Source organism: Cuculus canorus, chromosome 8 (genome assembly GCF_017976375.1).
Source record: "Cuculus canorus isolate bCucCan1 chromosome 8, bCucCan1.pri, whole genome shotgun sequence".
NCBI lineage: Eukaryota > Metazoa > Chordata > Aves > Cuculiformes > Cuculidae > Cuculus > Cuculus canorus.
The window spans coordinates 34011931-34028645 of NC_071408.1; the positions used below are offsets into that span (position 1 = coordinate 34011931).

Consider the following 16715-nt stretch of genomic DNA (forward strand, 5'->3'; position numbering starts at 1 on the left):
AGACACTGCAACAACTGAACACAAGCAAGCAAGGGATGGCAAGAGAGGAGACTACCTCTTGTGTTCCGAATCTCCTGCTAGATTGGGAGTTATCTGAGAGAGCTCAAAGCAGCCACAGTTGTTCTGTCTGCTCATCGCAGGAAGAGCCACAAGCACAGCTCCCAATGCTGCGGCAGGGCTTTCATGTGGAAGTGATGAAATGCACCATTTTTCTACTTGGAGGAAGCTTTGCTTTGTGACAATACCCCACACGGGATGGGGAAGCACCACAAGGAGAAGCGTGACAGCAGAGGAGACAAACACAACCGATCCCACCTCAGATTGTGAAGCTGCCTCAGTCCAAACTAGATGATTCCAAGTAGGCGAATGCAACATTAATAAAAGGATCACAGTATGGGAAAAAAGCAGTCAGGGTGAGGAGCATGAATGGAAAAACAAACTTGTGTTTTACCATCCATTAAGTCAAACACAACAGATTTAACTGTTATTTCAAAAGTCTCTTTTAGGTAAATGGAAAAAATGGAAAAGCCAGAGGGCAAAATATGCTCGATAGGCTGGGGGTAGGACTAACAACACACACTGGTCAAAGAGGTTCTCGTTCCTCCTAAACAAGTAAGGAAGCAAGTGTTTAAAGATGTATGCAATAGACACATGATAAACATGGGCAAGGGGAAAGGAACACAAGTATGAGCTGTTTACTTTGAGTGTCCATTATCCAGTAAGCAAACGCGTAACAATCAGCATACAAATGGAAGCACCACAAAAGCACTAATAAAGCCAAGCGTGGGTTTAAAGATGGAGTTCTGAAACCATTTACAACTTCAAGTCTGTGAGATAAAACATTAATATATGTTCCTGAAGGGAACTTACCAATGCCGTTTCCCCTCAATGTTACAGCTAATCCTAGCTAAGTATCACTGATATTCAGTAAATCAGTTTACAGCCTATCAATACCCAACTAAATCAAACAGCACGCCTCACAGTGAGAACCACCACAAGCAAGAAGCTGCAGAGGAGTACTTCACCTCCTCTATCACTTCTTTACCAGCTGAAGCTACAGACCAACACACCACTGCATAACAGCACATTTCCAGACGCCCTACCCTTCAGCCTATTTATCCTGACCACAAGAAACACCTCTTGATGTGCTGCATTTTTGTATCTTAAATACAACAGCTTCTCTCACACAGGCAAAGCTTTAAGAGCACAGAATTGCATCATCTTCCCACTCCAACTACAAATGGTGCTGTATACAACCTTGGCATCACTCGTAATAACACCTCTCCTTTCACTGTGCCGCCAGTAAAACCTCACCGGTATATTCCCTGTGCAGGAACTGCCTCCGCCCTCCAGCTACAGAGTCACTCTCTCCTCCAGTCGGAATTCCTATACATTCTTTCCCTGTACCATCACCGAGTGACCGCCCTCCAACGGTAAAGTACTGTGTGAATGCACTCCAGAACACACACAGTTACAGGAGATCCTGCCTGCCTCACAGACCGCTTATGGTTCCTTACACACTTCCAGTCCAAGTTTACACACGTGGTTTCACAGCTGAAGCTAAGTAAATGGAAATAAAAAACAGAAAGCTGCTTTGCTGAAGGGCTTTTCTAAGGAATCCACGACCTTAATCCAAACCCATGCATTTTGCGTCTTTAAAAAAATTAAATAAATGAAGAAACCTCTGAGGCAGCACCTCCCACGTGCTCACTTTGGGAAAACAGCTTGTTATCCTCCAATCTCTGTTTTTAAAACACAGAGCTGTACAGGGGTGTCAGACATCTGCAGCATTGCCCTCGCCTTTCTCCAAACCTCACAGAATAACAACACAGAAGGAAGGCATAGCTAAGCAGAAGAATAAAAACATTCAGGTCAAGGCTGCGTACATCAAATCAGGGCAGCCCCTCTTGGTGCCCCCAAGCAGCAATGTTCCCACCGTCGTGACATACTCTTCATTTTTCCGTGACTGCAAAGCTGCACTTTACATATCTGGCACACGAGCCCATAAACAAGGCAGGATTCCACCACAATCAGTCATAAGAGTGTTTCATACCTGATACAGAACGAAGGTGTGAAATAAGATTGTACAATAAAAACAATATGTATGTACAATCACAGAAAACAAAGCTACTTAAATACTGTGTTTTAAGCACACAACTTGGCTTCCCTGTCATGGGCAATCATGTGTTTTAGATGCATACTCTGCGTAAAGGCCTTCTGAGTTTTTCCAGGGACCACTGAATAATCTTTCCTAAGGCCCCTGAACAGAGACCAGGTTATCGGCTCTATTCCTACCAAATGAACCCAGGGCCTTTTCAGCCGGGAAGTCTGACAGAGAACCTCAACAAATCCCTCAAAAACCAGAATAAATACAAGAAAATGGGATCTGCTCCAGGTATAGACGACACAGCACACACGCAAGACTTGCACGAACAGCAGACACAGGTCACTGTCAGTCCCTACCTGCCACTAGTCCTGTCACCTGTGAAATCCTGACACACAGAACGGCACCAGTTCATCCTCACACATCCCTCTCCTGACGTACCTCATTATACACCTCTGTGAGGCTTCAGCATCACTACCCTCTTCCCTATTAACAAAAAAAACCTGCAAAGGGTTAATAATACACTATACATACACTTATGTCCTCATGAAATAAAATCCAATGCAGATCCTCAAGTAGATTCCACTCTAAAACCTGATCCTGATTTATAAATCTGCGAACAAGATTCAGGTTGGCCATATCTTTTATTTTGAACTCAAAACACAAAAATATCTTAAACAAAAGATTTGCTGCAAGAAAAAAAACCACCAATGGTTTAGTTTCTGAAAGCTAGAATTGCATTATCAGCCAGCACAGAGTTTCAGAAATAGGATCTGAGGTGTTTTAAAAAATTACTACCAAGAGATCAATACTCTGTACTTGCTTTTTCTGCAACTTGTTTTATAAGGATATTATATTTATTAATACAATTTCAAACCATTAAGCATTTTTTTCGGGGTAGAAAAAGCAGTAATTAGGTTTTTAAAAATACTTACAAAAACTTAGGTTTTCCACTAAGTAGGTGAGTATTCTAACACAAGAAGCCTGATGGCATCCATTAATTTCCAAGTGGATGTAAATCTCTGTTCCCATCACAGACACTTTTCCCTATGAGCAGTACTCACACTACATTCCAGTCTGGTTCAGGCAGCGCATGAACAGCCAGGCCCTGCTGTCACTGTAGCAACAGCGATGCCTGGTAGCCATTTTCTCTTCTGCTGTAGCTGCTCCAAAGCCAACATCGCTACTGCAATCTCCACTCAAACCCAAAGGCGGCAAACTGCTCTGCAGTTGTCCCTGGCCATGCACTTCAGGTACCTCCCTCAGCCTAACGCCCTGGCCTGACAGGGCTCCCAGCACCACTTCAGCTCATGCTGATGCAAACAACATTGTATGGCACCCACTAAACCCAAACATCCTACGTTCTGGAGACCGAACAGCATGAAGGTTGCTGGGAGAGACCCACAGCACTGTGATTCAACCAACAGGCTACAAGGATGCTGCCCAAGATGAGATGGCAAAAAGCAGGCTCACAGCCCGGTCACTCCACTGACAGCAGCCACGCAGACCCCTCCTCGGAGCACAAACCCAAAGCAGGGGCTGGAGCCACAAGCAGTTTCTCAACAGACTGACATCTCTGAGAAATCGCTTTAAGACTAAATTAGTGTCCCCATTTATTTCCAACTCCTCCTCGGTGTTTCTGCAGTCTCAACAATGACATCACCTGAGACACCTTCCTGGCTCTCTTCAGACTGCAATGCAGGTTTAGGTTGAACCTGAAGCCTTATAGCTCAGAATCAGTGATACATGACACTATCATCTTCTTTAACCTCATCCTCCCTGTCTTGTGTCCTGACCACTGGAAAGCAAGCAGTGGTGGGAGGGCACTCACAAGGAAGTGGAACACATCACCACTCCTAACAGCTACGGGAGGGACCAGTGAGCTGGGATCTGCACTGAAGGAACCCTGACAGAGCAGGATCTCAAGCCCAAGTTCAGCTCCTCACAAGTTTGCTCCAGCTGAACACGTTGCTGTGCTGGGATCACGAGCTTCAACATTCACTGCACCCTGTTAAGACAGTGTTTCTGACGCACCCCTTGCAAAAAAGGGAATCTCCTGCTTCTGGCCTTCCTGTGCATTTTCTGTGCAAGTGAAAATGTAGAAGCTAACAAAAACGTCCTAGAGATTTCATGCACTCTTAAGGTCTCCATAAGTATTTGCAGACCTCTGCTTACAAACTACCTCCTGTGTAAGGACTTCAGGTTAAAACAAAGGCAGATTTATGCTGACCTCTGAATCATTGCAGCTGATCTAGTGCTGGCATTCTTCCTGCAATAGCTTTGTCCGAATAAAATACACATGTATCTTATACAATAGGATCAACTACTGCTAATCAGACCTGAAGAGAAGCTATAAAATACTGTGCTAACTGATTTCATACACATGCTATTACAGAATCTACAAGAGATCCCTTTGGCAAAGTCAGATACGTAACCAGCAACACTAAGCCTTACCTTCATTTTTGCCTGCTTTTCGATGAGTCAGGAGTGGTTTTGGTGAAGGACTAAAGTCAGAACATGCTGACAACACTATTGCCTTAACCACTGTTGAAAATGTTTTTTAAAAGAAGTAAAAATCCAGTCTTCGCTGATCTCAGTGTTCACTCTTGGGTTGGTAGCACTTTAAGCCTCCAGCATTGTGCCCTCACCTAAATAAAGAGGAAAGAACTATTTCCTCCATTAGATAAGCCACAGTAATGGGACATAATTAAACCAACTGTGTTCTATTTTAGCATCTTTATGCTCCATAGCTGCATTATGAAACTGTCTGCCTCTGGCCTGGACACGCGCATACTCTCCTGGGTGAAAAACTGGTTGGATGGTTGGGCCCAAAGAGTGGTGGTCAACGAAGTTACCTCCAGCTGGAGGCCGGTCACAAGTGGTGTCCCCCAGGGCTCAGCACTGGGTCCAGCCCTGTTCCAAGTCTTTATCAACGACCTGGAGGAGGGGATCAAATGCACCCTAAGTAAGTTTGCAGAAGACACTAAGCTGGGCGGGAGCGTCGATCTGCTGGAGGGTAGGGAGGCTCTTCATAGACAGCTGAACAGGCTGGACCCATGGCTGAGACCAATGGCATGAGGTTTAACCAGGCTAAATGCCGGGTCCTGCACTTCAGGCACAACAACCCTATGCAGCGCTACAGACTGGGGGAAGTCTGGCTAGAAAGCTGCACGAAGGAGAAGGACCTGGGGGTGTTGGTTGACAGATGACTGAACATGAGCCAGCAGTGTGCTCAGGTCGCCAAGAAGGCCAATGGCATCTTGGCTTGTATCAGAAACAGCGTGACCAGCAGGTCCAGGGAGGTTCTTCTGCCCCTGTACTCGGCACTGGTGAGACCGCACCTCGAATACTTGGTTCAGTTCTGGGCCCCTCATCACAAGAAGGATGTTGAGGCTCTGGAGTGTGTCCAGAGAAGGGCAACGAAGCTGGTGAAGGGGCTGCAGAACAAGTCTTACGAGGAGCGAGGAGCGGCTGAGAGAGCTGGGGTTGTTTAGCCTTGAGGAGGCTGAGGGGAGACCTCATTGTTCTCTACAACTACCTGAAAGGAGGTTGTAGAGAGGAGGGAGCTGGCCTCTTCCCCCAAGTGTCAGGGGACAGGACAAGGGGGAATGGCCTCAAGCTCTGCCAGCAGAGGTTCAGGCTGGACATCAGGAAAAAAATTCTCACAGAAAGGGTCATTTGGCACTGGAACAGGCTGCCCAGGGAGGTGGCTGAGTCACCATCCCTGGAGGTATTTAAAAGATGGGTGGATGAGATGCTCAGGGGCATGGTTTAGTGGTTGATAAGAATGGCTGGACTCGATGATCCTGAAGGTCTTTTCCAATCTAGCGACTCCGTGATTAGGAACAACCCATACCTGAACCCTTCAAACGCTCATGGACTTTTTGTTCCATCATTCACTTCCTTCCGCTTGGCCTTCAATTGGGCAAAAGGATTTCTATCTTTGATTCTCTTCCTACCTAAATTAATTATTCCAAACGCATGCCAGCCCATGGACAAACTCAATCCTCCCAGCTTGTATTTGGTCTGCCATAGGACAGCTGGGATATCAGATGTAAGCACGCAGCATTTCACACAGAGACCCACGGCGTTCCTTTGCACATGCACAGTAAAGTACACCGGGTTTACTGCCTTGTCACACCTGCAAATACCCATCTCACAGACCAGTTTCCACCAGCTAACTATCATGATACAAGCAGGAAACTGAGGCAGGGCATACAGGTTCTAATGCATTTAAGGGTCACAACACTCCTGCCACACCACAGGACAGGAAACCCATGACATCGCGTGTGTTTGGCCACTTCATCACCACCGGTTTGGTCACTACTCATATGAAATGCTGATCTCACGATAAGGGTGCTGATGCCTCCACCACATGATGAGTTACAGCAGTAAGTGCCCTTGTTCTGGCTACACAAAAACATCCTTCTACTGTGCTCCTAAAGAAGCTGTAGGGTTTCCAGGACAGACAATAGCAAACAGCCTGCCATACCGGCTGCCCTCACCTGCACGCAGCCTGCCCCTTGGCTGTCCTCAGGGAGCCAGTCTGGTTGGGGCTAAAAGAAAAAAATCTATATCCTTGATTTTTCAGCTTCCCTGGCGGATCCCAAGCAGTTCCAAAAGGAGCCCAAGAAAGAGAATAGACAAGACATACACTCCAGCCCTATACCACATGCTTTAGATTGTTTCACAAGGACAGCACAGAAGAACCAGGTCTGCACAGGCTGAGGCTGTATCAAGTCAAGGGGATAAAATAAACACACACACAGTTGGCACAAACTACTCCATTTCAGAGCACAGACACAAGTGACAGATTTGTAGGCAAAGAAACCTATATGGTTCGCATGTTTCCCACACCCCACCTTACACCTTAAAAAGTGCAAAACTCAGAGACAAATAATTCCTTCCAGCCAGTAACAGTTTATGTAACTCATGCCAAGCACAAAGCTTCTTAAACCACAGGGAAGTGCACCTCTAAGATAAACGGAACTTTGCCACTGCCTTGGATACCCACAGCTACAACAAACTGAGCCCCTGCAAAGGCTTCACAAGCTCACCCAGGTACTGACTGCTGTGTCCCAAAGCTGCAGTCACCCAGGGGTTCCGTGCCCGCTTTCAGGTCCACAAACAGGGTGGGCTGTTTGCCTCCCCGTCCGGCCCCAGTGCTGCTCTCTCTGCTCCTTACTGGGAAAGCTATAAACACACCAGTTTGACTGTTTAGATTAGCTCCGCTATTTCATATTTGCTTTCAGCTGGAACACTGAAGAAACCAGAACCCAAAATAAATGCCTAGAGAATGTGAAATCTTCCAGTTTGAATGGATCAAAGGAGGGGGAGGAATGTTCTCCAAGTTCATGAACAACATGCAGAAGCCTACTTCACTGGAGGAATTCTGACAAACACTCAGAACTTACTCAGTTCCTACTTAACCAACTTCAAGCAGCTCCAGAGGAACCAAGAGGCATTACCTACTCTCCAGAACTCCATTCAAAGCACAGGAATACACAGGGTATTTCTACACATTTAATGTAAGCAATAAGTTGTCTTTATCCCCAGTGTCACAAAACTAAAGAAAATGCAGAGAACAAATAAAACCAAAGAAACAGGAAGGTACAGCACAGAACAGGCAATTTCTCCACACTTAGACCTCAGAATGCCACCGTCAAAGCTGTTCCTTGACTATATTCAAGCCTACCAGACAGACATGCCTCTGTGACACAGTACTCTTATGCTGGAAAGCAATGAAGAAGATTTTAATCGCTTGTCTCTATAAATATTTATAAAGATTGATCTGGGTAGATAGGCAAAGCAACACACAAACTGCGTGCGCGCACACAAACTCCTGCAGTGATTACAAAAGCCCCTCCCACTATAACATCACCATTTGTTGTTCGTTTGTGACAAATCCTTGCTAGGCTGCCTCTCGCACATGATCATCTCTGCTTGTCCCTGCTACAACCTCACTGGACTAACAAACCTAAGGCAGATTCTCAAGTTGTTTTTAGTGTCTAAAGACATTTCTAAAAATGAATTCTCACAGTACCTGTACAGTATTTTTAGAAATAGTGCCACACTCCAGTTAGAGAGGAACCTGGACAGCTTCTCCCCTGTATCATCTCTATTTTTGGTTCCCTCCCTTGTGCAGAAATACATCACGGTGGTTAATGTGCTTCACTGCTGGTACAAACCAGGAAAAGCCTCAGCAGGCTGAAAGGCACAGCAGAGAGACAGACCTGGGGAACCATCTTCTTCGGGACAAGCTGTTCCTCTTCCTCTCCAACACTCATACGTGCCAGGAAAGAAATGACCTCTCATCCATCAGCACCTTCTGCCACATGTACAGGAGTGAGAACCCCAGTGAACTTAGCTAGGAAGTCTGAGAACAGGGGCTCATTGGTATGGGGAATGTGGCAGTTACGGCTGTGCCTCCCTCACTTCAGAATGCTAACCAAAGGAAAGGTGCGCCGGAAGCCCTGCTGAAGCAGCTCGTCAGCAAGCCTGCCCCTTCTCGTCACAAAACGTGCCACTATCATCCAGCACATTCAGGACTTGATAAGGACACAGAAAAAGACACTCTATTCCAAAGCACACAGAAGAAAACAAGTCAGACACAACAAACCTTCAGAGGTTTCTCCAAAGCAAAGATGTGGAAAGAATACAAACCAAACAAAATCTATGGCCTTCTTTGGTTTATGTACAGCACAAGCTGCTTTTCCACCTCAGTTTCAGCAGCACTGCAGTTCAGTTCGCATACCAGACATGCAAGCTCTGCTCCCTCCCGTTCTGCAACTACTCCAAAGCCTCTGAATTGTTTCATCACAGTTTATCTGTTAATTCACTATCAAGTCCTCCCAGCTTATTCTCCCATTTTTTGCCCTTAAAAAACTGCCACGATGCACACTATTTTTTTTGTTAACAATAACCTGAATAGGGAGCACTCACTGGTATTTTGCTGTCAACTTACCAGAAGATGAAAACATGTTTCTAAAGTAACTCCAGAGCTCTAACATTCATTATAACTTGTATACAATGCAATTATTGTCATTACATATCACAGGTTCTCAGTTTAAGTGCTGCTCAAGAACAGAAAAGAGTAGGTGATTTCACTAATGCCAGTATATAGATTAAATAAAAAAGGAAGCAGAAGAGGACAGAGTGCCCACTACACTGTGGGAGACATCAGCTGCAGGACTGCCACTTCCCCCTCTCTGTGACAGCAAACACAATCGAGACTTGCTGGTTTAAAATAGTCAATATCAGAGAGCATTTCTGAAACTCTATAGCCACAGACCTATTATGTGCATCAACATTTGAAGATGAAGAAAGATCTCAGCAAACATTAATAAACATTAAGGGCTTTCTCAAAAAGTAGCCATCATTTATGGAGTTATATTCCATAGATAGTGCTCCTAGGAGAGCAGAGTGGAACTAGAAGCCAAGAGCACAAATACTCAGAGAACAGACACCCAAAACAAAAAAGACAAAACTGCAGTTAAAACAAGAAGCTGCTTACCAACCAGTGCACTCTATGAAAAGCAGCAATCCAAAACAAAAACCAAACCAGTGTACACCAAACCACAGCCACCACCCGTCACCCCAGCGACTGCAGCCAGACAGATACCTGCCGCTTCCTACCAGCGGCAAGGAGCAGCTTCAGCGCTGCCAGGTGACAGCATCAGACAGACAGAACAGTGTTCCAAAAGCAGCTCCCGACCTCCCATTGTACACCTTGGCTGGGAAGAAACTAGGGAGGAAACCCAATCCCTGTCCTCCCACAAGAACGATACCAGGAAAGAGGATGGGATAGAACCCAACTCATGCTGGCAATGCACTGCATCATTACTCTGTGAGGGAGGGATCTCATCACTACTTTCTGACATTACAATGATTGCATTTGTTCTGGAATTCCTAATTTCTTTCACCTAAACTAAACAGGGGCACGTCAGGTAAAAGCCTGTAAATAAAGGTGAATTACATCTACCTTGCACCTGGTTTTGCTTGCGTTCTCTCTTTGCTGTGGAGAGTATTTTTACAGGGGAGTGCTAACAGCAGGCCCAGAAACCGGGATGTTACCACGATCTCTATCCCTGTATTCAGCTACAGCTGGAAAACTCAATAAGGCACCTGTAACTCCTTCCATCCTGTTCCCAAGCTGCATCACTTCCCCTGCTCCAGCTGCTCTGTGAAGACCATAACATCATTAAGCACTCATTTAAGGCATGCAAAAAATACAGTCACTCCAACACTCACAAAATATTGTCCCCTTAGAAAAAATTCTGACACCAAGTAACTTGGAGTGCAACTTCTACTTCATCTATTCTCACTCAGAAACCAATAAGACTACTAACAGTCTCCCGAACTCCAAAGCTTAAGCATCGAACCTGCAACACTAAACGTGCTGAAAATAGTTATCACACCCTAACAACAGGCCTGAAATATTCCAAAGCCCAGCAATCTGCCCTCTACTCTAATTTGAGCATTAACTTCACATCCGCCGGATTGAGTTTCAAGAAATCGTGAACGACTAAATATTCCACCACCCTTCGGCCAGTTGATGCTGGATGAGATTGAGCACTTTGTCTCAATCAATAAATGCCAGCTCCAGATTACCGTTCCCAGCAGCTGGATTCAGTCACACCCAAATCCAGCAACTCTCACACCGGGAGTATCACAGATACAGCCATGGGAATGAGCGTTCTCTGTGTTACCATGTCTGCTTGGAAATATTCAGCCAGTTAATAGTTAGCGCAACCAGGGCGAAAAAAATGCATCCTCGCCGTCAGGCCACTGTTTTCTCCCCTTTAACCTCACTGGCAACGTAAGGGCATTGCTGCAACATCTCCACAGAACTGCTGCTGTGCACAGTGGAATAGCGACAGAAATGCAGCACAACCAGACACTCGTTTTGATTTGGATTGCCTTATTTTCTTACTTTGAACTTTAAAGCTTGCTCTCCTCCATTGAAGCAACACTCCTTATTAGTAAATACCACAGGATTCTGGGTACCAAAACAAAACTCTGTTAGACGACGCTGCACCACATACAGGTAACATGACCCAATCCCATGACTATCATGCTCTTTTACATTTTTTGACCATACACACATTGGAAATTAATGTAAACTCATTACACAGCCTTTCCTGACAGACTGCTGTGCTTCAGGCATCAAATCCAACCTTGCAGCATCACAGCAGAGGATGCGTTGCGTCTGCATCCATTTTTAAAGAAACAGGGAAGTCAGGGTGACCCTGGCCCACCCCTGTCTTTCTGTAGTTCTGTGAACAAGGTGGCCACGGCTTTCTGGCCATCCATGCTCATGTGACCAGTTCCTATTCACCCACACAAGTTTGATCTAAGCGACATGACATAGGCAGGAAAGTGCAAGTGCTATTTCCTTTTTTAACTAAGCCTGAAAGGATACTTTTGCAGGCTACTAAAACCTCCACGAGACCTCTGAACCCAAGCAGCCCAGAAGTACCTCTCTGCACACTAGTCAATGACCAACACTCACAGTTTCTTTGGGAAAATAAAGCTTTTTCCAGTAGCTGTATCAAGTTTGCATCTACATCAAAAAAAAAAAAAAAAGCAGCAGCAAGGAAAAATGGTGATTATCAAAACACATCTTATATTTAGAGGGCTCAAAAGATAAATGAAGATATATTTAGAAAAGACAGATTTGTTCTGGTTTATTTCACTGGGGATTTCTTTATACTCTGAAGCTGGGTGAACACCAGTTCCACCTGAAGGAATTGGGCTGTGGAGGTGACACCAACTTAAACCAGTCCCAAAGCCAATTTAAGCGAGCACAATGTTGTGCAGATGTAACCTCATTTTATTAATTTTTGTCCTACCAATCTCTGAATACATGGCACTTTACAGTCACAATCCAGAGCACAGTGGGAACTAACTCAATTTAGCTTAAAGCCACTGTAACACCAGAGCAATGCACTTGGTATTACAATAACCAAGGGGATAACACGAGCACCTGAAGGCAGCCCTCTAATAGTGTCATCTTGTCAGCTTTGCTGAAGACAAAAAGCTGTTTGAAAATATAAAAACAGCAGGAAAGTGAGTTATTGCTTTGCTGTACAAACAAAGCCAACTAGCACCTGTCCTAGGACCCTTCACTCAAGCCAACTTCAGGTGAAACTGCTGAGCAAGCGACACGACAACGCTGTACTCTCCCCAGTTTTAGGTTTTCAGATCTCCTGCAAGCTGGTGAAGAGTTCAAGTGTTTGAAATTACTGCATGTGAGTGAGCAAGCATGGGGTTTATTTCTATGGACAATTTTATTCCCTTCCCTGTTCTGTTTTCTCCAGAAGCAATTTCCAAAGGCTTGAATAAAAAAAGAGCACGAATGCCGGTAGGTTTTCTAATGCTTGCAAGTGTACACACAAACTATTCTGCAAGAAATTCCCCTGCCAACCCTTGAACTCAGAGCCTATGCTGAAATTCAGCCTACACTGTTACTTTAAAGCAGGAGGCATTGCCACTATTGTTTAACATCCTGTTTATTCAGTTGCTGATGCTCCTGTTTCAATCAATTGTTGCTGCACTGAATAACCACCCAAGGATGCTCCCAGGCTCTGTGCCTCTCCTTCTGCTGGCCACGTCACCTGTTGGGAGCTCAAGCTGGCATCGCTCTCTTCTAGTGCTGCTCAAGAACTCTCAGACACGACTACCTCCTTCCAGGGCCACCCAGTACAACCCAGAACTTAAAACCAAGCCAGAACAGTGCATGCTCACTCCAGTTTTGTTACAGTGACATTTGCCAAAAATTTCTAAATATAAAAAATACCACACAGATTAGAGAAAACAACAGAAGAATATATATAAAAAAAGAAAAGTTTCTTTGCCGATGTTAACAACTTTTTTTCCTCTGCAAAACTCCTGTTCCTTGGGTAAGTTTTATTTATATAAAAAAACCCCAATTTGGATGAACGCTGGAGTTCAGAAAAACTACTTTAAGATAACATTTTGAAAATTATCCATTCCAATTGTCAGTGTAATTCTTGTATAGTCCTGTAGCACGTCCCTCTGCAGTTACATTAGACAGGTTTGCAGCATCAGCTCTGATTATAAGTCAGTGTAATAGGATTGTCACACCGCACTGCTCCTCCGTGCACTCTACTTAAACTCCTCTCCAATAAGAAAATTGCTGCATTTTCCCTGCATCCCAGTGACCCAACTAAAAGCTTTTTCATATCTATTTTGCATTTTCTAATCAGCCCATTTATCCTGCCCTCAAATCACCTACCTTGCACAAGGCAGGGAGTGAAGAATTCTATGCAGAGAATCACACTGAGTTACTAAAACTCTGAAGCGCTTCACCCTCAGCTGTGAAGCATCTTCTCTTTACAGACCTGTTTTACAATTTGAATGAAAAGTTATTTTGCAACTTGCATTAAAAAAAAAAAAAATAACATCCTGCCCAAGCTTCTCAGTAAAAGGTACTATTCCGTGGTGAGACTCTGGAGATACTGATCAGCGTCCTAAGAGTGCCTCTCCATGTATTAATTCACTGATTTCCACAACATGAAATAGCTTCTTACTCCAAAATCTATTGCACATTCATCCTCCACATGTGCCTGAAAGCTAACTTCCATGACACAATCTTCATAATGAAATTATGTGCTAGAAATGGGGGGGGGGGGGGGGGGCAGGAATTGGAATATTACTGCAAATGAGATTTGGCTTAAAGGGCCAGAGCTGTACAACACTGATGAAAGCCTATTTTGACAGACTATGCTCGTTTCTCGCTGCCACTGTGACTCAGAATCACAGGATGGCTTGGGTTGGGAGGAACCTTAAAGATCATCCAGTTCCAACCTTCCTGCCACGGGCAGGGAAACTTGTCAGTCTATCGCCCACTCTGCCCCAACAGAAGTAGCACCAACACTAAAGACTAAAGTTGACGTACAAGCCAGAAAAAAACCCACAACTTACTAGATTTCAGATAAATTATACGGGTCAAGACGATGCTCATCACTGTGAGCTGATGGAACAAAAACCTTGCCAGGGAAACAAGCCCTGGAGCAGCGGGGAGCCCCAGCACAGGACTCGGACACCCGAACCGCTCACTTTTCCTTCTCTGCTACGACGGCCTCGGCTCGGGAGCCCTGCAGGCAGCGGTGCTGCCCCGGAAGACGGGGCACACGGGCCGGTCCTGCGCCGGGCTGGGTACCCGGCAGCCTGTGAAGCCGCACCGTGCCCTTCAAAGCCACCCTGCTCTGTGCCAAAAGAAAGGGAAGGAAGGCGAGGGAGGGGATGGCACGCCAGCCCTGCCCCGGGACAGCAGCGAGCGGCCTCTCCCCGCCCCGGCGAAGCGCTAGGGCGAGCCCGGGGCCCGGGTCCGCCCAGCAGCACCGCCGGCCCCCCGAGCGGGCCCCCCTCATCCCGGCCTGGCGTTACCTGCGTGGGCCGCGGCCCCGGGCGGCTCCCCCGCGGCGCAGGCCCCGCTCCGCCCGGCTCCTGCGGCCGGCAATGGCGGCGGCGCCGCTCCCCCGCCCCGCGCCGCGCTCACTGGCTGCGCCGCCGCATGTGACCGCGCGCAGGGCCCTCCCCGGCGCAGCCCTTTGTGTCCGGCCCCGCCGGGGCACCGGGCGGGCCGCTCGCCGGCCCGGGCGGGGAGGGCGAGGCGCGGCGGGGGGCGGAGAGAAGGGGAGAGAAGGGCCGGATCGCGGAGGGCCGCGGCGGGGGCGCGGACGGGTGAGCCCGTCCCACCCCGTCTCGGCCGCGCCGCACTTACCGCGGCGGCGGGGGGGGCGGCGGGGCCGCAGCAGGCCCGGCGCGGCCGCCATGTTCCGCGCTGCGGCAGGATGGAGGCGGCACCGCCCTCCCCGCCGCCGGGACGGGCGGCCCGCCCGCCTCGCGGGCCCCTCCTCCTCCCCTCGTCCCCCCTCCCTGGCGGCTCCCGGCGGGGGGAGGGCGGGCAGCACGGGGAACGGGGAACTCACGGGCCGCCCGCGCCGCGCGTCACGCCGGGGTTACGTCCTGACGCGGCGCGCCTTGACGTCATCGCGCAGCACGCACGCACGCACACGCGTCGCGGGGAGAAAGCAGAGAGGGGGTAGGCGGAGCGCGGCGCAACGCGCATGCGCGCGAAGTTCCCGCGGCACCGACGCTCCTTAGCCCCGCCCCCCACGCCAGCCCCGCCTGCGGGGGTCGCGCGCCTCGGCTCCCGCCTTGGGCTGCGCGCGCGCCGCCGTAGAGCGGGAAACTGCTCGGGGGCGTCGAGAGGGTCACAGGGCGCGGAACCAGAGTCACAAGTTAACACAGTGACGGAGTCCTTGAGTCCTGCGGTCACACAGTCACAGAATCACTCGATCACAGACTGTCCTGAGTTGGAAGGGACACACAAGGGCCATCAAGTCCCACCTCTGCCCCTGCACAGGACACCCCAGCGTTCACCCCGTGTGGCTGACGGCGTTGGCCAGACCCTTCTGGAACATTGTCAGCCTTGGCACCGAGACGGCTTCCCTGCGAGCTGTTGTGGTGCTTCACCGCCCTCTGGGAGAAGAACCTTCTCCTAACGTCTGACCTACCCCCTGCAGGAGTAAAGTAGGAGCGTTTGGTGCCGTTCTCCCATCAGATCAATGCCTCGGGGGGCAAACTGCGATTCCAAAGCGCAGGGATGCAGGGGAGAGCAGTAAATCATAGAATCACCGAGTCACAGAATCAGAGAATCATGAAATGGGTTGGGTCAGAGGGGACCTCAAAGCCCATCCAGCCCCACCCCTGCCATGGGCAGGGACACCTCCCACTGGATCAGGGGCTCCAAGCCCCATCCAACCTGGCCTGGAACCCCTCCAGGGATGGGGCAGCCACCACTGCTCTGGGCACCCTGGGCCAGGGCCTCCCCACCCGCACAGAAGAATATTTCTCCCTGAGATCTCATCTAGCAGAGACTGTTTTGATATATGTGATTTTTTTCCTCCAGGTTTACTAGGCCTGGAGGATTTCACACTCTAGTGAGATGTTGATTAAGGAGACATTAAAGGTGTGAACAATCATCCCTGAGAGCTCACGAAGACAACTGAGATTTCAGGAGAGAGGAAAAGGAAAAACACAACACATGTAATTCAAAAGGGTGGTGGGAACAGGTAGAGCCAGGAACTGTCAATCTTCCCAGCCTCACTTCCCAGAAAAGTATTGAAGCAAATATTCACACCTCTTTAAGTACAGGGTAGCTGATGAAGTGATAAGTTACAGACAGCCTGGATTTCTCAAGAAAACCATATCAAACCAAATTCATCCCATGCTGTGACAGGATAACGGGCTGTGGATAGGGGCAGCGCCAGATCTGTTCTGGCCTGGCCTAAGCAAGGCTTTTGACACCACCTAAGAGAACTCTTAATTGAACACGCAAAAGACATCTGATTGCAAAACTACATCAGCAGTGCTTCACCGTGAAAAAGAGCAGGATCTAGAAAATACAGTTCCTTGGAGGTGGGTACGCCCCATGTTTGGTACCAAATCTCTTTACGTGACTGACGGAGCACAGTTTACATTGACTGGCTTTGCAAACAACACCACGGTGGCAGAGCTGGAAACAAGCTGCAGGACAAGAAAAGCAGTCAAAATGTGCTCCACAAACTGGTTGCAGAAATAG

The 16715-nt window shown here is 47.8% G+C and overlaps 1 protein-coding gene across 10 annotated transcripts in view; it reads right to left on the reverse strand.

The window, feature by feature from the left end:
- Nucleotides 1-15146, reverse strand: part of ZNF644 (zinc finger protein 644) — a 45488-nt gene extending 30342 nt beyond the window's left edge. For 2 of the 10 annotated variants that reach the window (XM_054073716.1, XM_054073712.1), the window contains exons 1-2: nucleotides 14051-14421; nucleotides 13362-13467 (exon numbers count right to left, since the gene is read on the reverse strand). The gene's annotated coding sequence lies outside the window, so the exon portion shown is untranslated. Of the gene's footprint in view, nucleotides 1-13361; nucleotides 13468-14050; nucleotides 14422-14515; nucleotides 14609-14852; nucleotides 15027-15060 lie in introns of those variants that run through there. The other 8 variants (XR_008451118.1, XM_054073711.1, XM_054073713.1 and 5 more) reach the window with 7 other exon arrangements.
- Between the last annotated feature and the right edge of the window lie 1569 nt (nucleotides 15147-16715).